The following is a 21875-nucleotide window of genomic DNA, read 5'->3' as shown; positions in this document are numbered from 1 at the left end:
AATTAGGATCTGCATATCACAAGAAAAGTTCATTTGTTTCCCATCCTTTCATTGTACACTTCTTCCGAGGGTATTCAAGAATCAACCCCCTTAGTGGGTCTGCGGTCACATAGAAGTCAAACCAGATAAGAATGGCAGATTCCCTTCACTGAAATACAACAGTGAACCTGATGCATGGTTAATTAATAAATGGGAATTTAAAAATGAATTAAAATGCCACCGTAGGGTTTTAATTCACTGTTCTGGATTGTTGTGGGATCAACTCTAAATTTCTAGTGGATTAGTTTAACTGCTACACCACCACCAGGTCAACACATCAAGTGAAAGTTGGGAGTACTTAATGGGTGGCCAAGCAACTATCACCTCCACTGAAATTTAGCTTCAAATTTAACATCGTTTTCCACCTGTTGCCTGTTTTATTCATTTAAGTAGCAACTCATTTATCATCTAGACTTTTTTACTGTTCTTGTCTGGTCTAGTGTCCTCTGTACTTTGTTCAGTAGAGAAATGCACAGTGAATTCTTTGGCTTGGCTTCGCGGACGAAGATTTATGGAGGGGGTAAAAAGTCCACGTCAGCTGCAGGCTCGTTTGTGGCTGACAATATTCTATTAATAAATGTCTTATTGTTCAATGGGTGCAGCAGATCATTAGGGGCGGATTCTATCTTGTGGTTTTGTATACTTGAAACCCAAATGGAGGGAGTGTTTCCTTGTTGCCATAGAGATTGAAACATGTGAAGATTGTAGTTAGACAAGCTTAAAGTTCCAGTCAAACCTGAATTGTACTGTAGTTTAATGTATAACACCTTTATCTTAACATATTATCTTTATTACAACTATTTCTAGATTCTTCACAGGACTGATCATTTAAAAATAGTTGAGTGGGTGAAATAGATATACATTTCAAAATAATGTGGAATAGATATTTTTCTCTGACCTCTTCTTTCCCATTGCTTAACAGGTACACAATTCTGTGGATGAACTTTATTTTGTATTTGTTTACAGTCTAAACAATGTACATTCATCTTTTTTCCCCCCCACAATGCCTAGTGTTATCAGCTGATCTACTGGAGAAACTCCAAGTAGGTTAGTTGCCAAACTGATAATACCTCATTAATGACGCTCTGTCTTTTATCATTTTATCATTTTAAATGCGTGTCCAGTTGCTTTTCTCTCACATATGCTGAACAAAAATGGAAAAGATGGCTTGAACATGAATTCGGCCATTAAACTACTATTATGTCGCTGGTTAATCTTGAAAGTAGGCAGCCAAATATGATGTTTAAAACACCAATTACAAAAAGATAAAAACAAAAGCTGAAAGTTGAGTTTTTATTCCCCCCCCCCCCCCAACTATTTTCTCTTACCATTAAACAAGATATTTTTAAATCTGTTGTGAAATATATTGGGTGAAATTGTATATCTTGGCCTCAGTTTTGAGGGCCTCTCTATCTGGGAGTGATCATAACCGAACAATTCATGTTGTTATCAAAGGTCTTTAATTTCTGACCTTCTCTTCTAATCATCTGTCTTCTGTAGGGTCGGTGTCAGATCAGGTCTTAGTAGGGGGGGCGCGTTAGGGTAACTGCGGGGAGCACAAAAACTCACTCAGCTGGGGAGGCTGCAGGAAGGAGGGACTTACCCTGTTAAATGCGGTGCCCTGGGGTCCATAGGCTGGGTGCAGCCATGTTTCTTCTTGCGCACAGGTGCTGGTGCCGGCTGGCACCTGCACAATGAATTGGAGTACCTGGGCCGCTAGCATTACTTCAGGCCCAGGGAGGGGGAAGTGACACTAGTGGCCCAGGTACTCCAATCCATTGCACAGGCGCCAGCCGGCACTAGCGCGTGCACGCTAAAAGAAACACGCTACGAACCCCGGGAAGCTGCATTTAACATGCTAAGTGTCCCCTTTCTGTCCCTACCCCTCAAAATGTGGACAAATTAACATCCTGCTTGAGGTGGCACCAGACAGAGAACAGATTACTCAAAAGCCAGATTGTCCGGCCTAAAACCGGACACCTGGTTACCCTAGCATAGGTAGGGGGGTCACAATACCTTGTTGGGGGGGGGGGGGAAGCAATAGCCGCAAATGCCCACCTTGGCACTGACATTGGCCTTCTGTTGTTGTAATTTTTAGTATACAAATATCTTTAATGTTGAATCATATTACTGTTTATTTTAACCATTTCTCGTCTGTTTATGTTTCCTCTTCCAACTATTCTGTTTATAAACATGGTACATTCGTAGTATCTTCCTTTGTTAAATAGTTTTAGTTTTATTCATGGTTTTTCAAAATGGCAAACAGATACAGAATGTTTACTGATAAAGATTGAAGTTGCCTGTACTTTGCATGTGCACCGACCACTTTACCTATCCTCCATTTGCAGCCAACATTCCTTCACTGCATTTAACCTGCTTCAGTGCATGAAAATTGGATGGATGGTTAATATTTCGGTGTAGACTTGGACAAGTTACTTGGTAAATAATTTGTATTGGCATGAAACCTGCTTGAACATGTTTAACATTCATCAATCTAATTTCCTTAGAATTAAAGATGCTTTTATGTCATGTTATTTAGTTTGAGAACATTTGATTGAATTGGTTTTTTACACTGTAACATATGAAGGAAGGTCAAGTGCACAGGTTTGCTTATTTATAATAGAAACTATAATGTACCAGTACATTAACTGAAGAAAATGTAGATATTGGAAACCTATAATAAAAACACAAGTTGTTGAAAATGCTCGGGCAGCTCCTCGGGGAAGAAAAGTCATGATGTACTTTTTTTTTAAAAATCCAGTATTAGTTTCATTTTATTTCATTACACATTCCTTAGCCAAAAAAAAATGCCATTTAATTCACACCCAACATTTATTCCTTTAACTTCATAAGCTATCTGGATTTCCCTGAAATATATCCATGCTACTAACATTTTAATTAGTCTGAATTGGGGAATTTCTTCAAAATTCTACATAGGATTTATAATTCTACATGTATGGCTTTTAAATTGGGACCATTACAAGCCGAAACGTCTTCTCTACATTCGCCATGTCATTCCCTCAACACTTTTCTGGAGAAAAATCATTTCATCCTGCTCACTCTATCCTGACAGTTAAATAATATGTTTTGATAACATTTTTATCTTGCATATCTTTTAACTGTTTCAAAAGAGTCCATCTATGTTGTGAGACCAGCCTGATATTTCAAAATGAAATAAGAAAATGAGCATCTTCCATTGAACTACATATTTTTCATTTATTGAAAAAGCCTGCTGATGCATGGCCAGTGAATAGCCAAATCATTTTGATAAATTGATTTTAATTCGGATATTAGTGGAGAAATTAAAGTGGGATTATTGATGGGTGAGAGTTTGTGTAGAGGAGGAAGAAAAAAAAATCTGATCATAGTTAAAATAAATTTAGGTAGATCTCCACAGAGGACGGAAGCCTTGAGTGGGAATAAGGTAGTGAAAGAAAGGTCACATGCACATACATTAACTTTGTTAAACTAGTCAGTATTTAAGTTATTTAGAAACCAATCCTGCTGCGATTATTTACCTGAAATATTCTCTCCAGACCTGCTCCATTGTTCACTGGGATTTCAAAATTTCTTCTGCTAAGGGGATGTCGTTGCTGGAAGAGACGGGGCTTTTAGTACCGTGGAGTCAAAGTTGTGATTTAATTAGCTGTGTATTTTTCTATAACCTCCATCTAAATTTCAATAAAAATATCTCTGCTCTTATTAGCCCACAGATTAAAAATTGTCTGACCATCTGACCACTATCATTTACCTGTCATTAAAATGACATCTAATGGTCTCCTTAAGATTCTACTGTCTTATCTGCCTTCTAAAACTTGATTGGTCACTCAACTCAGCAGTTTCTATTGAAACCATAATGCATGAGGACATTTGGAATCATTGAATTTTTTTAACATTTAATTTGAATGTCTAAATTTGTACTCATTCACAGAATGTTGTGATTTTTCAGAAGAAATATGAAAGCTATTTTAAAAAATGGACGAAAATGCTGAAAATAGTTAGCAGATCAGACGACCTCTGCATTACAACTGTTTGGGTAATGGATGGACATGGTGAGGTGGTTCTGAAAGCAGACCCACAAAGTTATCTGGTGGAATGCCTCATCACCAATGCTCATGAGCAAGAACCAGGACATGGGCTGGTAATGAGAGTAATCCTTCCTGTACAGTTGGAACATCACCCACAATGCATGTTGTCCCTAAGGTAACTGTAGTGAAGAGAAACGGTCGCCATCCTCTTGCAGAATGCAGATTTGCTAAGAGTGTGTCAAAAGGATGCAACGGTCTTTGTTATGGTTCATCCCCAGTAGCAGCACGTCCGAGGACTCACTGATTTAGGGACATCTCCCAGGAACGCGCACAGCGACAGACATCCAGAACTGCTGGAAGACCTTCAACTCGGTGAAAGATGCCCTTCGGTCTGGCCAAAATATGTAGGTCTTTCAGCACACAGGTTTTTAGACGTACAGTACGGTAACAGACCATTTTGGCCCACAAGTCTGTGCATCCCAATTTACGCCCAATTAACCTACACCCCGGTATGTTTCAGAGGGAGGAAACTGGAGCCATTGGTTTACGGGAGGGGAACCCACACAGACACCGGGAGAACATACAAACTCCTTACAGACAGCACGGGATTCGAACCCCAGTTCCTATTGATGGCTCTGTCAAGGCATTGGACTTAACCACTGTGCTAACCATTCTGTCCAAATATCGGTGAGGGGATGCTGCCAACTGGCACATTCCAGACTGCAAGATGAATGCCTTAAAAGGGAGCAAAGAGATTTTGAATGGGTTTCTTTCTGTAAATAATTTATTGCAAATGGAGTCTATTTCGTTTTTTTTTTAAATGGAAATTCACCCTTACAGAATTCACATCTCACCATTCAAAAAATTTGAGATGCAGAATAAAATTTGCTCTTCCACAATTTGTGGGGGGGAATTTGTTTTTCCCACTTGTATTTCTAGATGGTTTTGCAGATGATGTGGCTTTGCATTATGGAAAATTGTGATTATGAGGAGGTTATTCTAGGAACAACCCTCCTCCCCGGAAGGTGTGGGTAGCCTGAATATGTGAAAAGAGCGTTAATGTTAATTTTCCATCAGAAATGGGGAAGTTAAAAAGAAATCTGTTTTTAGTTACAGGGAAATTGGAGGACTGACAAGAGAATATTGTTTTATATTGAAGATTTTTTCTTATGAGCAAACCATGAAATGGGTGAACTTTGCAGCATTCTTGAATATTCTATATCCCAAAACATTTCACTGCTGTTGAAGAACAAAACTCGATGATTTCCTAAAGGAAATTTTCTATTGACAGTCATAACTACCAGTTATTTTTAGTGTCAACATGGAAGGATATGGGATCCTGAGAAGATGTAAGGATTTTTTTTACATTCTTCTGATCAGACCCATGGGGGTTTTTGTTCAATATTTCATTTGGAGGATTGTTCTACCGAACAATTGTGTAATAGTTTGTGTAATAGTTGAGTTTTGGGGACCAATATTTAGAGGGTCGATTATTACATGCATACTACTTTTGACCGCGGTAACTTGAGTTGTTCAAAGCATCGGGATCTCAGATGACCAGGACCGAGAAGGACAGGTGGCCAAGGCGAGGATCTGCGGTCGGGACCTCAGATGGGCAGGCAGCTGGGGCCTGTGTGATAGACAGTGGTCCGGGTGTTGGGAGCTCAGATGGGAGGGCAGCTAGGGCCTGGTTGAGACATGGTGGTTGGGGCATTGGGAGCTCCGTGGGCAGTCTGGGCCAAAAATAAGGGAGTTGACTTTTACATGCGATTATTTAGAAAATATTAGATTTTAATTGAGCCTGTTATGATAAATACACAATGTTTTGTTGGTCTTTATAATCTTTGTTTTCTTTTTACTATTAATAGTTTGGTATTACTTCAAGCCCACAATCTAGTAGTCTTTGTGAATTTAATGTGTTAGTGTATATATTTTTCCTTCATTATTGCTGACTCTGGTAAAAGGAAATGTGAATTAAATTCGCATGTATTGTGTATCTTTACTGATAATTTTCTCTTTGGTTGTATTTTTTTTTCTTCTGAATAGTTTTTCATTGTTTAGAAAAAATTATTAATAATTTTTCTTTTAAACTAAGGAGTTGCATCTAAAATCTTCAGCAGAAGAGTGAGGTTTAAATGTTTTTTTGAGCTTATTGCTTTTTTTCCAGCAACTTTGATTGCTGGGATCTTTGGGAGGGACGGTGGTTGTTTGGGTTTAAAGATTTGGCTCTGTAAGATTGTTATGGCTTCAATCTTTGTGTAAGCTGGGTTATCTCACGGACTCAAGGTAGCTACTTGGAGATTGATGAAATACTGTGCCTGATTTCTCTCATAACACTAATTAAAAGTCATGATTTATTCTGAAAAACCCAGATTTTTGGGCCAAAAATAGGGAGTTGACTTTTACACGTTATTGGCAATTGCATACGTATATAAGGTATGCAGCGCACACTCCCATATTTCACTTACTGATCAATTTAACTTGCGGCGTCAGAATTTGACGTAGTGCAAGAACACAGGTTTGTGTGCAGTTACTGATCAATGCCTGACATAATTATGGATGTGTGTGTGTGGGTACAAAAATTCTGGCATGACCGTTGGATTAGAACTGCTTTATATTTCCAATTAGTTACCTCTGTTTAGATTTAATAGTTCCTTGAAAAATATAAAATTACAGGTGTGAGAAATTTGCAATTTAAAAAAAAACATGAGTCAATGTTACAGATGGGGAACCATGCAGCATTCTGATTCTAAAAGCAAAACCAATTCTGATATTTTATTTGCTGTTAAGTCATTGAGTGTTCAGATAGATGGTGTTCCTCAAGCTTGCATTGGGACCTTGATGGAACAATTCAGTGGCCAGAGAATGATGGGTCAGAATTGGCTTGGGAGGGAGAATTGAAGGGATTAGGAATGAAAGCTCAGGGCCATCCCTGTGAACTGAATACGTGTGCTCCACAAAATAGTCTGTCATTGTGTGTGCCTTTTGTTAATTGGGATATTTGTGTTCAATTAGAGCAGTGGTTTTCAAACTTTTTCTTTCTACTCACTTACACTTTTAGCAATCCTTTACTAATCACAGAGCACCTGTAGCATAGGGATTGCTTAAGGTGAAATGTGAGTTTGGGGGGTAGTTTGAAAACCACTGGGGATGTGTGTTGCATGCAGACAAATGAGGCAAGCTGTGGTAGACCGTCTGGTTGGCACGGACATATTGGGCCTGCTCCTCTGTGTAAACTCCATAGTGATGGTTCATCCTCAGATGTGTAATCTGTCCAATTGCATTCTATCTGGCACAACTTCTCCAGGTGAGGTTGATTGTACCAATTCTGACATTGCTACTTCAATTTAACACAGCCAGAATTTTTGAATCTGCTCTAGCTGCTTGCAGACTTCAATAAATGTCTTTTACATCTTCCTTAAAGCATTTTAGTCATTGTTCCTCATGACTACCAGATGTAACTGTAAGAGAATCACAAGACTAAGTTTTGCAACATTTTTGATGTCTTTTTTTTTTGACTAATAAATTTGACAGTCTTGCATCACTTGGCACAATACTGAAATCCCTGAACATCAAAGACCTAAAACTTCAATCATGTGGTAAACCACTTGTGCCATGATTGGCTGGACATGCTTCCATAGACCAATCCTACCCATTGCCCCTTTACATGCTCCCCTTTCTCTTTGCTTCAATCAATCAGAGGTTGATGGCTGTTCCAGTCTTCAGTTAATAAAAGCCTGATAGTTTCACAACTCCAGCCTTTTGTGATTCTTCTTGGTGCATCAAACCATAAAATTTGGAATATTCCGGATTTCAAATCCTTGTAGCTGCAGCAAAAACAAATGAGATGGCCTGAATGAGAGTGAAATGCATTAAACAATGAGTGGTACAAAGTTCCCTATTGAATTTTGGTCTCCAATTTGGCATGGATTCCAAGTCTCTGTAACCACCACAAGGATGAGAATAGGCTGAGAATTGCTCTGTTGCTTTGAAGAAATATAGAGATAAAGTGATGTAATTTATAACTTCATTTGTGGCTCTCAAAAGCAAGATCCAGTCACAGTGGAAAAGTCAGCATCAAAGCTGCCTTGATCTCAGCAATTGTTTATGGTGGAAAGGGTACAAGGTCTGAAATATATTTAATTTAAATCCAGTATATGATGAGGATTGAAATTTTGGTTTCCCAATTTTCAATCAGTGTTTAGATTTTATCCCATCCAAGTTTAAGCAGTCTCCTCACTAATGAATAGGTTGAGAAGGATCTTGCAAGTGTCCAAGGTGTTGTCAGCTTACACCCTTGGGTTGATCTCATAACTTTTTTTGATATCCCAAAAGAACAGAAGAGTGAACTATTTCCTGTGAACCTTTCCAGGAGCTGACTGCAATCTTTTAGGGAATAGGCTCCTGCCAGAACAGATGCCACTCGCCCATGCTTTGCTCACCCATCACCACTCGCTCACTGCCTTAGTGTAGGCCTGGAATTCACCTAAAAGCATGATAACCGGGGAGGAGTCACGTGATGGAGTAGTGGCCGGACGGTGAACTCCAGCCCTCTCCAGAAAAGTCGGAAAAAACAAAGGAAAACACAAAGGCACAAAAATAAAAATTAAAGTAAAGTGAGTATAAAGGTGGAAAGAAGATGGCGACGAAAAAAGAAAAATCAAAACCAACGGTAAGAAGAGAGGAAGAGAAGACAACGGAAGAAGAAGGAGAAGGCCTTACCTGTTCGAAGAGGCCCGCGGTGGAGAGAGAAACCCGCTCCCTCAGGTCGGTAGAAAGTGGACTACAAAAATGGCTCGCTGAGCCGAGTAAAAGTGCGCAACCGCGCATGCAAAAAAACACACCGACGGGAGGGGTGACCAGCTGGGGAGTCGATCTCCACAGCCGGCAATGACAGCTGCAGAACAGCTGCAGCAAGAGGAGAACATAGAAGACAACGAAAACAAGAAAGAAGAGAAGTAAAGGACAACAAAGAAACAACAGATGGGCAACCCAGAGGAAGAAGAAGAGGAAGAGTACAGTGAAAGAGAAGAAGAAGAGAAAGGCAAGATAAAGGATATACTTTCTCTTATTAAAGAATACATGGAGTCATTTAAAGAATGGCAAGCGCAAGAATTTAATAATTTAAGAAGAAGAAGAAACAATACAGAAGAGAAAATGAATAAATTAGATATGACCTTATCAGAAATGGGAAAAAAAATGGACAAGGTGGAAGAACGAGAAGCAGCAGTAGAAATGGAGGTAGAGGACTTAAAAAAGAAATTAGAGGAATCTAATAAAAAAGTTAAAGAGACACAAGAACTGTTAGCTCAGAAAATAGATATAATGGAAAATTATAACAGAAGAAATAACATAAAGATAGTGGGCCTTAAGGAAGATGAAGAAGGCAAGAATATGAGAGAGTTTATAAAAGATTGGATCCCTAGGATCCTAGGATGTCCAGAACTACAGCAAGAAATGGAAATAGAAAGGGCACATAGAGCATTGGCCTTTAAACCACAACCACAACAAAAGCCAAGATCTATTTTAGTAAAATTCCTAAGATATACTACAAGAGAAAAGGTACTGGAGAAAACAATGGAAAAAGTAAGAGAGGGCAACAAGCCACTGGAGTACAAAGGGCAAAAAATCTTCATTTATCCAGATATAAGTTTTGAACTCCTGAAGAAGAGAAAAGAGTTCAATACAGCAAAGGCGATTTTATGGAAGAAAGGGTATAAATTTATACTAAAGCATCCAGCGGTATTGAAAATATTTATTCCAGGACAGCAAAACAGACTATTCTCGGATCCAGAGGAAGCACGAAAATTTGCAGAACAATTACAAAATAGACTGAGAGATGAAGACGTGTAACGAGAGTACAAAAGACTGCGAACTAAAAAGACACATAAGTTTTGAACTCCTGAAGAAGAGGAAGGAGTTCAATACATCGAAAACGATCTTATGGAAAAAAACTATTCTCGGATCCAGAGGAAGCAAGGAAATTTGCAGAACAACTACAAAACAAACAGAGAGATGAAGACATGTAATAAGAGTAAAAATGACCACGATTTATCTGTATGTGGGTGAAGAGGTATATGTGTGTATATGTATAATGTGCATACATGAATGTATCCGTATTTAGAGGAAAATATAGATAGTATAGACAAGAATTAATAAGGGAAGGAAATGGAATAGAGGGAATAAGGAGGGAATTAAAAGAGTGACCTTTGTTACATATGAAAAGTGAAATCTTTTCTGGGGGGGTGCTGGGTGGGGAGGAGTTACGGTCACTGCAAAATCAGCTGACGCTTGCGAATGAATTCGCAAATCCAAATGGAGAGGGGAGATGTGGTTGTCCGACAAGGGATAAAGGACAACTCAGGAGGGGAAGGGGGGATTGGGGCTAAAGAAGTTTTAAATAGGAGAATAAGGAAATTGTTTGATGTTTTAGGAATGTTGTCTTATAAAGGGTTCAAAACAAGAAAACAGAAATGGATAAGAAGGAAAGGTAATGATGGAGAAACGGAAAAGGAAGATAAACAAAGTATAAAATGGCTACGTTGAACTATATGACTTTAAATATTAATGGAATACATAACCAAATTAAAAGGAAGAAACTGCTAAATTTACTGAAAAAAGAAAAAATTGATATAGCATTTGTGCAAGAAACACATTTAACTGAATTGGAGCACAAGAAATTAAAGAGAGATTGGGTAGGACACGTAACAGCAGCATCGTATAATTCAAAAGCAAGAGGAGTAGCTATATTAATTAGTAAAAATGTGCCATTTAAAATAGAAGAGGAAATAATAGATCCAGCAGGGAGATATGTAATGATAAAATGTCAGATATATTCGGAGTTTTGGAATCTACTCAATGTATATTCACCTAACGAAGAAGATCAAAAGTTTATGCAAGATATCTTTTTGAAGATAGCAGATACGCAAGGGAACATATTAATAGGAGGGGATTTCAACCTGAATTTGGATTCAAATATGGACAAAACTGGGGAAAAAAATTAACAGAAAGAACAAAGTAACCAAATTTATAATTAAATCGATGGAAGAAATGCAACTTTTGGATATATGGAGGAAACAACACCCAAAGGAAAAGGAGTATTCATATTACTCGGCTAGACATAAAACATACTCAAGAATAGACCTATTTTTGTTATCAGCTCGTATGCAAGATAGAGTTAAAAAAACAGAATATAAAGCCATTCACCCTTAATATTGACAGTAAAGTTAGAGGACATCCCTCGAAGAATGTATAGATGGAGATTAAACCCCATGTTACTTAAAAGGCAGGATTTTAGAGAATTTATTGAAAAACAAATTAAAATGTATTTTGAAATATATACGAAATCAGTGAAAGATAAGTTTATACTATGGGATGCAATGAAAGCATTCATTAGAGGGCAAATAATAAATTATGTAACCAAGATGAAGAAGGACTATAATCAGGAAACAGAGCAGTTGGAAAGGGAAATAGTAAATATAGAAAAAGAATTAGCAATGAAGGAAGATGCAACTAAAAGAAGAGAATTGGCGGATAAAAAAATAAAATATGAAACACCACAAACATATAAGGTGGAGAAGAATATAATGAAGACAAAACAAATATTATGAACTAGGTGAAAAAACGCACAAAATCCTAGCATGGCAGCTTAAGACAAAACAAGCTAAGAAAATGGTATTGGCATCAAGGAAAAAAGACAAACAAATTACATATAATCCAAAAGAAATTAAGGAAAACTTTAGAGAATTCTATGAACAATTATACCGAACTGAAAACGAAGGGAAAGAAGGGAAAATAGATGAATTTCTAACTAAAATTGAACTACCAAAACTACAAATAGAGGAACAAAATAAATTAACAGAGCCATTTGGAATAGTAGAAATACAAGAGATAATAAAACAATTTCCAAATAATAAGACACCAGGAGAGGATGGATTCCCAATAGAATTTTATAAAACATTTAAAGACTTATTAATTCCGCCCCTCCTGGAAGTAATCAACCAGATTGATAAAACACAAAGCTTACCAGATTCATGTAAAACAGCAATAATTACAGTAATACTAAAGCAAGGGAAAGATCCACTCACACCAGCGTCATATAGACCAATATCTTTACTTAACACAGATTATAAGATAATAGCTAAACTATTAGCAAACAGATTAGCAGAGTATGTACCGAAAATGGTAAATCTAGACCAAACTGGATTTATCAAAAAAAGACGCACAACAGACAATATTTGTAAATTTATTAACTTAATTCATGCAGTAGAAGGGAATAAAGCACCAACAGTAGCAGTTGCTTTAGACGCAGAGAAGGCCTTTGACAGAGTAGAATGGAATTATTTGTTCAAGGTATTGCAAAAATTCAGTTTACCGGAGAAGTATATTAATTGGATTAAAGCATTATATAAGGGGCCATTAGCGAAAGTGACAGTAAATGGACATGTATCAAAGCAATTTAACTTAAGCAGGTCAACACGGCAGGGATGCCCACTATCACCTTTATTGTTTGCATTAGCTATAGAACCACTAGCAGAATTGATAAGAACAGAAAATAATATAAAAGGGATAAAAATAAAAGACAAGGAATATAAAATCAGTTTATTTGCGGATGATGTTATAGTATACTTAACAGAACCAGAACTATCAATAAAAGAATTATATAAGAAATTGAAGGAATATGGAGAAGTGTTGGGTTACAAGATCACCGTAAATAAAAGTGAAGCAATGCCTATGAATAATGCGGATTTCTCAAAATTTAAGAAGGAATCACCATTTAGATGGCAAATGCAAGCAATAAGATACCTAGGTGTACAAATAAACAAAAATCTCGGCCAACTATATAAACTCAATTATTATCCACTAATGAAAAAATTGCAGGACAATTTAGAGCATTGGAAAGATTTACCACTAACACTAATAGGAAGGATAAACTGTATTAAAATGAACATTTTTCCAAGGATATTATACCTATTTCAGGCATTGCCAATACAACTGACAGAGAAATTCTTCAAGGAGTTAAAGAAAATAATAAGGAAATTTTTATGGAAAGGGGGGAAACCGAGGATAGCACTAGATAAATTAACAGAATGGTATAAACAAGGAGGCTTACAACTGCCAAACTTTAAAAATTATTACAGAGCGCACAATTAAGATACCTATCAGATTTTTATCAAACAAGGGAAAAGCCAGATTGGACTAGGTTAGAATTAGATAAAACAGGGGAAAAGATACCTGAACACATATTATATAAATGGGATGAAAAATTGGTACAACATTAGAAGTTCTCCAGTATTACATCATCTACTCAACATTTGGAAGAAGATTCATGTAGAAAGAAATAAAACAAATTATCAATTGCCAAAACTAATATTGACGCAAAACAAGTTACTCCCTTTTACAATAGATAACCTTTCCTTTAGAGAATGGGAGAAAAAGGGGATTAAAAGAATAGAAAATTGTTTTTCAGGAAATAGATTCTTATCCTTTGAACATATGAAAGATAAATACAATATAACTCAAGATACAGCGCTGGCATATTACCAGTTGAGATCCTACTTGAAGGATAAATTAGGAAGCAGTTTGAGTTTGCCAGAGGGAAGTAACTTTGAATATGTGATTACAGATACAATGATAATGAAAAGATTTATAACAAATATGTATATTAAACTGCAAGAAAAGGAGAATGAGGAAACAAATGGTAAAACTAAACAAAAATGGGAACAAGATTTAAATATAAAGATAAAAAACGAAACATGGGAGAAGTTATGCTCTGGAACGATGAGAAATACAATAAATACGAGGTTACGTATGATACAATATAACTGGATACACCTCAAAAGTTAAATAAATGGGACCCAACAGTATCTGATAGATGTTTTCGATGTAAAAAAAGAAATGGGAACAACAATTCATGCAATCTGGACATGTGAGAAAGTAGAAAAATTTTGGGAAGATCTAAATCAGATATTAAATAAAATAACAGAAAACAATATACCAAAGAATCCAGAGATCTTCCTCCTAAGTAACATAAAAAACAAAGAATTTGGAATTGATTTGGAGGATGCACAAAAAAGATTTGTTAAGATAGCTCTAGCCGTAACAAAAAAATGTATTATGTCAACCTGGAAATTGGAAGATAATTTGAAAATACAACAATGGTATATAGAAATGAATAAATGTATTCCATTAGAAAAAATAACATATAGTTTAAGAAATAATATTGAAATATTCGAACAAATATGGAAGCCTTACATTAAACACAATAGCGAAAACCTACTGGGGACAATCACTACCTAAGTTAACGGAAGGAAAAGGAAATGAAAAGAATGGATTCAGTGGAATTTCTGGTGTATTTTTATTGAATGACAACATTGTCTGACTGGTTTAATGTATCCTAGATTTTATACCTTAAATGGACGGGAGGGGGGAGGTAGGGAGGGTGGGATGGGAGGAGGGAGGGGGGGGAGAAAATGGCACTGTATATGTGTGAAAAGGAAAAAGTGTGTATCATGGTTAATGCGATTTATGGTGTGAAAAATAAAAAATTTAAAAAAAAAGCATGATAACCCAGAGTTTGCCGCAGTTCCCAGAGCCTTGCAATTTTTAATTAATTCTGAGATTTTGGGGAAGGAGTCATGTGATGGAGTAGTGGCCGGACGGTGAACTCCAGCCCTCTCCAGAAAAGTCGGGAAAAACAAGAGAAAATACAAAGGCACAGAAATACAAGTTAAAGAAAAGTGAGTATAAAGGTGGAAAGAAGATGGAGACAAAAGGAGAAAAATCAAAATCAACGGAAAGAAGAGAGGAAGAGAAGACAACGGAGGAAAAAGGTGAAGGCCTTACCTGTCCGAAGAGGCCCGCTGTGGAGAGAAGACCCCACTACCTCAGGTCGGTAGAAAAAGAACTACAACAATGGCTCACAGAGCCGAGTAAAAGTGCGCAACCGCGCATGCAAAAAAACACACCGACGGGAGGGGGGACCAGCTGGGGAGTCGATCTCCACAGCCGGCAACGACAGCTGCAGAACACCTGCAGCAAGAAGAGACCACAGAAGACAATGGAAACAAGAAAGAAGAGGAGGAAAGGGCAGCAAAGAAACAACAGATGGCCAACCTAGAGGAAGAAGAAGAGGAAGAATACAGTGAAATAGATAAAGGGAAAGGCAAGGTAAAGGATATACTTGCTCTTGTTAGAGGATACATGGAGTCATTTAAAGAATGGCAAACACAGGAATTCAATGATTTAAGAAGAAGAATAAACAACACAGAAAAGAAAATAAATAAAATGGATATGACCTTAACAGAAATGGGGAAAAAAATGGACAAGATGGAAGAGCGGGCAGTAGCAGCAGAAATGGAGGTAGAAGACTTAAAAAAGAAATTGGAGGAATCTAATAAAAAAACTAAAGAGACACAAGAATTACTAGCCCAAAAAATAGATATAATGGAAAATTATAACAGAAGAAATAACATAAAGATAGTGGGCCTTAAGGAAGATGAAGAAGGCAAGAATATGAGGGAGTTTATAAAAGAATGGATCCCTAAGGCCCTAGGATGTCCAGAACTACAGCAAGAAATGGAAATAGAAAGGGCACATAGAGCATTGGCCCCTAAACCACAACCACAACAAAAACCAAGATCTATTGTAGTAAAATTCCTAAGATATACTACAAGAGAAAAGGTACTGGAGAAGACAATGGAAAAAGTAAGAGAGGGCAACAAACCACTGGAGTATAAAGGGCAAAAAATCTTCATTTATCCAGATATAAGCTTTGAACTCCTAAAGAAGAGAAAAGAGTTCAATACAGCAAAAGCGATTTTATGGAAGAAAGGATATAAATTTACACTGAAGCATCCTGCGGTATTGAAAATATTTATTCCAGGACAACAAAACAGACTATTCTCGGATCCAGAAGAAGCACGAAAATTTGCAGAACAATTACAAAAATAGACTGAGGGATGAAGACGGGTAATGAGAGCAAAAATTATCACGATTGATATGTATGTGGGTAAAGACAAAAATAGACTGAGGGATGAAGACGGGTAAGGAGGGTAAAAATGACCACGATTGATATGTATGCGGGTAAAGAGGTATAAGAGTGAATAGAGACAATGGGCATATGTGAAAGTATCTGTAATTAGAGGAAAACATAGAGAGTATAGACAAGAATTAATAAGGGAAGGTAATGGAATAGAGAGAATAAGGAGGGAATTAAAAGAGTGACCTTTGTGACATATAAAAAGCGAAATCTTTTCTGGGGGGGGCTGGGTGGGGGAAAAGAGCGGTCACTGCAAAATCAGTTGACGCTTGCGAGTGGATTCGCAAATCCAAATGGAGAGGGGAGATGTGGTTGTCCGACAAGGGATAAAGGGCAACTCAGGAGGGGAAGTGGAGATTGGGGATAAAGAAGATAGAAATAGGAGAATAAGGAAAATGTTGGATGTTGTAGGAATGTTGTCTGGTAAAGAGTTGAAAATAAGAAAACAGAAATGGAAAAGGAGAAAAGGTAATGATGGAAAAATGGAAAGAGAAGATAAACAAAATTCTGAGATTTTGGGGTTTAATCGAGCATTGAATTTCTACTTTCTCCACCAATTAAGCATTTTTTTTCTGCCTGTGCAAAATTGTATCATTCAAGAAAGGTTGACAAGCTTGTCTATTCTTGCATGCTGTTTGTCTGGATTAAATCATGAATGATCAAGTTTCCCTTCACTTATTTTAGAACAATGTGGTTCTAATTGTATATGGTTTATAATGTGTTTTTATCATAATGTATGTAATTCTATTTTACATTCCGGTCAATGCTGATCATGTTTCATAGGCTGGTATACCAGCCTAATGACAATAATGTGTATCACATCACATTTATTATATCTTTCTGTTCAATCTCTGAATGCATTATTTTAGTATATTTACAAATCATTCTTTGGTTTAAATGTAAGTATATATTTTCAAGTTCCTTTTACGAGGACCAAAGTGAGGTAGTGGAGGGAGTGTTGGTAGGTGCACAAGCAGGGACAGATGATGGGAAGTTTTTGTGGACAGGCATTTGGCGCTGCCAAAAACTGGTGGAAGGCTGTTAATGGCGTCACAGAGCAGCAGCCTCAGTTATTACAACAGCAGACTTCCAGTGCCCCCATTGTGCTAGGGTTTGCGCATCCAGACTGGGACTGCAAAGCCGCCTTCGTGTCCATAGATGAACTGCACAAAAATGCGTCTCCTTCTTCAAACCGAAGGGCAACCAATACGTGTCGATAGGGCAAAATTGCAGCCATGGGGATGTGTTGCAATGCAGGAGGGACACAAAGTCAAAATTAACAAATAAAGAGCTAAAGGTTTTGTATTTAAATGCATGCAGCATGTAAAATAAAGCGATACACATGCACATTGGCAGGTATAATGTTGTGGCCATCATGGTGTCGTAGCTAAAGGATGGCTGTGGTTGGGAGCTGAATGTCTGAAGATTAACAGTGTATCGAAAGCATAGACAGATAAGCAGAGGGAGTGGCATGGCTCTGTTGGTAAATCATTAGAAAGAAGTGACTTGGAATCAGAAGATGGAGAATCGTAGGTAGAGTTAAGTAATGGCAAGGGTTAAAAGACAGTTTTGGCTGTTAAATACAGACCTCCAAACAGAAGCTGGGATGTGGACAACAAATTGCAACAGCAGATTGAAAAGGAATGTCAGAAGAGATTTTGTAGAAAACCTTCAAGATGGCTTGTTGATAAGCCTATGAGGGGATCAGCTGTACTGCATTGAGTGTTGTGTAATGCCCCCGAGGCAATTAGAGAGGTTGGAGTAAAGGAACCACTAGGTGGCGGTGATCACAATAGGACTGAGTTCAACTTGAGATTTAACAAGGAGAAGGTAAAGTCGGGTGTGAATAAAGGGAATTAGAGTGACATGAGAGAGGAGCTGACCCAAGAAGATTGGAAGGGAGCACTAGTAGGGAAAACAGTCATGTGGCAAAGAATGGAGTTTCTGCAAGCAATGGGGCCATGGTGCAAGATAAATATAGACCAAAAAAGAGGAAATATTCGAATGGAAAAATGTCACAATTGGCTGGGCAAGGGAAGTCAACACCAACATGAAAACAAGAGGGAGGGCACACAAGGAAGCAACATAGTGGGAAGATCAAGGATTGGGAAGTTTTTAAAAACTTGCAGGAGGCAACTAAAAAAAACTCATAAGGAGGAAAAAGTTTGAGTATGAAAGTGGGCCGGCAAATAATATTAGAGGTTCAAAAATCTTCTTCAAGTCTATATAAAAGAAAGGGTAAGAGTAGATGTAGGACTAATAGAAAATGACATTGGAGAAATAATATTGGGAGACAAGGAGATGGCAGAGGAACTAAATGAGTATTTAGCATCTATCTTCACTGTGGAAGACACTGTATCAGATGTTGAAGAAGGATATCCGAGAAGTGTAGTGAGTACAGTTCAAGGGAGAAGGTACTCCGAAAGCTGAATGATCTAAGGGTGGATAAGTGTCCTGGACCAGATGGATAGCTCCTTCAGGTCCTGGAAGAAGTAACGGTAGAGATTGTGGAGGCATTGGTAATGATCTATCAGTAATCGATCGATTCTGGCATGGTCTTGGAGGAATGAGGCAGTAGAAAGGAAAGGGTAGATCGGTTAGCCTGACGTCAATAGTTGAGAAGATGTTGGAGTCCATTGTAAAGGATGAGGTTATGGAGTAATTGGAAGCACATGACAGGACCGGCCAAAGCCAGCATGGTTTCCTTCAGGGAAAATCTTGCTTGGAATACTTGGAGGAAGTGACAAGCCGGCTGGATAAGGGAGATGCAGTGTGAGTTGTGTATTTGGATCTTTCAGAATCCTCTTGACAAGGTGCCGCACATGATGCTACTTAACAAGATAAGAGCCCATGGTGTAACAGGAGACATGCTAATGTTGGTAGAGCATTGGCTGATTGGCAGGAAGCAGAAAGTTGGAATTCAAGAATCATTCTCATTGGTTGCCAGTTTCTAGTGGTGTTCCACACTGGTCAGTGTTGGGGCCACTTCTTTTTATGTTGTATATTAATGATTTGGATTATGGACTGAATGGCTTTGTGGCCAAATTTGTGGATGATATGAAGGTGGATGGAGGAGCAGGTGGTGTAGAAGAACCATGGAGACTGCAGAAGGAATTAGTCTGATGAGAAGAATGGGGAGAAAAGTTGCAAATGAAACATAATGTTGGAAAGTGTATGGCCATGTAGGGTAGTAAAAATAATGGGCAGACTTTTTTTTAAATGGGGAGAAAATTGAAAATACCCAGCTACAAAAGGACCTGTGGGAGTTGTTGTGCAGGACAGCTTGAAGATAAACTTGCATGTTGAGTCAGTGGTGAAAAAGGCAAATACATTGCTGGCATTTATTTCAAAAGGAATAGAATACAAGAGCAAAGATGTGATATTGAGATTTTATTAGGCACTGGTGAGTCCTCACTTTTGAGTATTTTGAACTCCTCATTTAAGAAAATATGTGTTGATGTTAGAGACAGTTCAGAGGAGGTTCACAAGGGTGATTCTGAGAATGACAGAGTTTTTGTAATAAAGAGTGTTTGATACCGCTTGGCCTGTATTTGTTGGAATTTAGATAATGATGTAATGATGAGGGGGGATCTTATTGAAACATTTTGAATGCTAAAAGGCGTGGACTGAGTAGATGTAGAAAGGTTGTTTCCCATAATGGGAGAGTCTAGGTCAAGAAACACAACTTCAGGATTGAAGGGTACCAGTTTAGAACTGAAATGCAGAGGAATTTTTTCAGCCAGCGTGTTGTAAATCTGGAATTTGTTGCCACAGGTGGTTGTGAGGCCAAGTCATTGGGTGTATTCAAGACAGAGATTGAGAGGTTTTTTGATTAACCAGGATATCAAAGGTTATGGGGAGAAGGCCGAGCTGTGGGGCTGAATGAGGAATTAAATTAGATCAAGATAAAATTGTGGGACAGACTGAATGGGCTGAATAGCCTATTTCTGCTCATGTCTTATAGGTAGGTTGATTAAAGCTCTATTTTATGCATTGGCACTGCCTTGGTCATTGATCACAGAATGAAAAGTGGAAAAATTGTGACAAAAAGCTAAGCATTTTCTAAATCAGCATTGAAGTTGTAAAAAAAACGTTATAGTAATGGGAACTTAATAACCCACAAACTCTGTCATGGCTTCTCTGCATTAGAGACAAAAACACTATTGTTTTCTCCTATGGTGATCTCTGGGAAAATGCAAGAATTAAAGGCCAATTCATCTTGGAGTTGGTAGCAGATATTCTGTGGTTGGCTTATAAATAAGTGGCAAGACATAGGGTAAAGTCACCTGACCTCCATCTCGAGGGAACTCCACAGGAATAAGTCCTTGAATAATATTTTTGTGCTTCAGTTCGCGTTGAAATGGATGTGCAGTACTTGTTTTCCTCCAATTCCTCCCTCTACGCAGGTCGGTATGCAAATGATCATTCTTGTGGTTACAGGATTGAACGAGCACTTCCCTTGTGCACAACCCATACAGTCAGATCAGGGCTTAATTTCCAGTAAGATGATGCAATGTGTTGAGCAATCAAGGAAATGAAGATGCCTTCATTTCAGGTTTTCATAATGCATGAATTGTCTCCTGTTTCCTTTTAAATGTGAATGGCAAGGTTTATGTTAGAACATTGGTTTACTTTCTGAGGAATGGAGCACAGGTATCTGTAAATTGTACTTTGTTTTTCCATTAAATCTGCTTAAAAATGTTTGAAGTGCTGAACCGAAATAATGTTTCTAATTCCACGTAATTTTTTAATAATAAGATGTCGTAATGATGTTGAAGGGAGATCACTAACAAGCTCATCAAATATTAAACTTGTAGCTACTTCTGGTTCTCTTGTTGGCTACCTGCGTTGATACAAAGGCAGCTTTTGTATTCCATGTAAAGTAACTCCTCCCTGCTCCCCCTCAAAGTGGAATACACTATTCAGTTCAAAAATGTAAGAAATAATTGGGGATAGTTCATGTGGAGGTTCTTGAAATTCAGAAATCAGCATCTTCCCCTTCAAAACTAATTTTGTACAAAGTCTATACTTTATAGATATGGTTAAATCAAAGTCCAAATGTGATCATTTATGCATTGGGAGTAGTGGAATGGCAATGCTTCATGTTCACTAAGTATCTGCATAGATTGAATGATTAAAACATGTTTTATCCAAAATGAAGTAGAGAACCACTTACTTACTTGTCACATTTCACCCTTTGCTGTTCACAGCTAATTAATGGTAGTCTGGATCATTCCAACCAAATCTTTGCAATTTCTCTTGGTTGTGGAATCCTGGAGCTGGAATTCAGGCTACGAAAAATGTTTGAAATGAATATGGGATTTTTAAAAAAAGAAAAAATGAAATGTGATGAACAGAAGAAGTGTGCAGATTGTATGGAGAAGCAAAACAAAAAGTTGTGAAGCCAAACTCAATTCCCAGACATTGGAATCTAATTGCTGCATGCAACATAAATTGAGAATTCTTACTTTCTAGTAGAATTTATCAGATGGATTATAGGTATACTTTAACCTGAAGGAACTGATGTCCTTCAGCACTCTGTATAGTTGAGCAGCATTCAGTTCTGTTAAAGTGGATCTGCATTTTTTTAAAAACTCGGTTACATTATTTCAGCACTTGGCATTTACTTCTTGCTGAGAATCTAACATTTTAATCCTAGCTGGTGCATAATTACAACTGTAAACTCATTCTTGGTAGAGCTGTGAGAATTAGAGACATGGTACTTGAAACTGGTTAACTATTTCCACTTGTTTTTTAGATTAGATTAG

At 37.6% G+C, this 21875-nt stretch overlaps 1 protein-coding gene across 4 annotated transcripts in view; it reads left to right on the top strand.

The window, feature by feature from the left end:
• nfe2l2a (nfe2 like bZIP transcription factor 2a) overlaps window positions 1-21875 on the top strand; it is a 57122-nt gene that overhangs the window by 21161 nt on the left and 14086 nt on the right. The gene's annotated exons all lie outside the window — the stretch shown is intronic.

Source organism: Narcine bancroftii, chromosome 4 (assembly GCF_036971445.1).
Source record: "Narcine bancroftii isolate sNarBan1 chromosome 4, sNarBan1.hap1, whole genome shotgun sequence".
Lineage (NCBI taxonomy): Eukaryota > Metazoa > Chordata > Chondrichthyes > Torpediniformes > Narcinidae > Narcine > Narcine bancroftii.
Note: the sequence above shows the minus strand (reverse complement) of the source record. Positions and strands in the feature narration are given on the sequence as shown.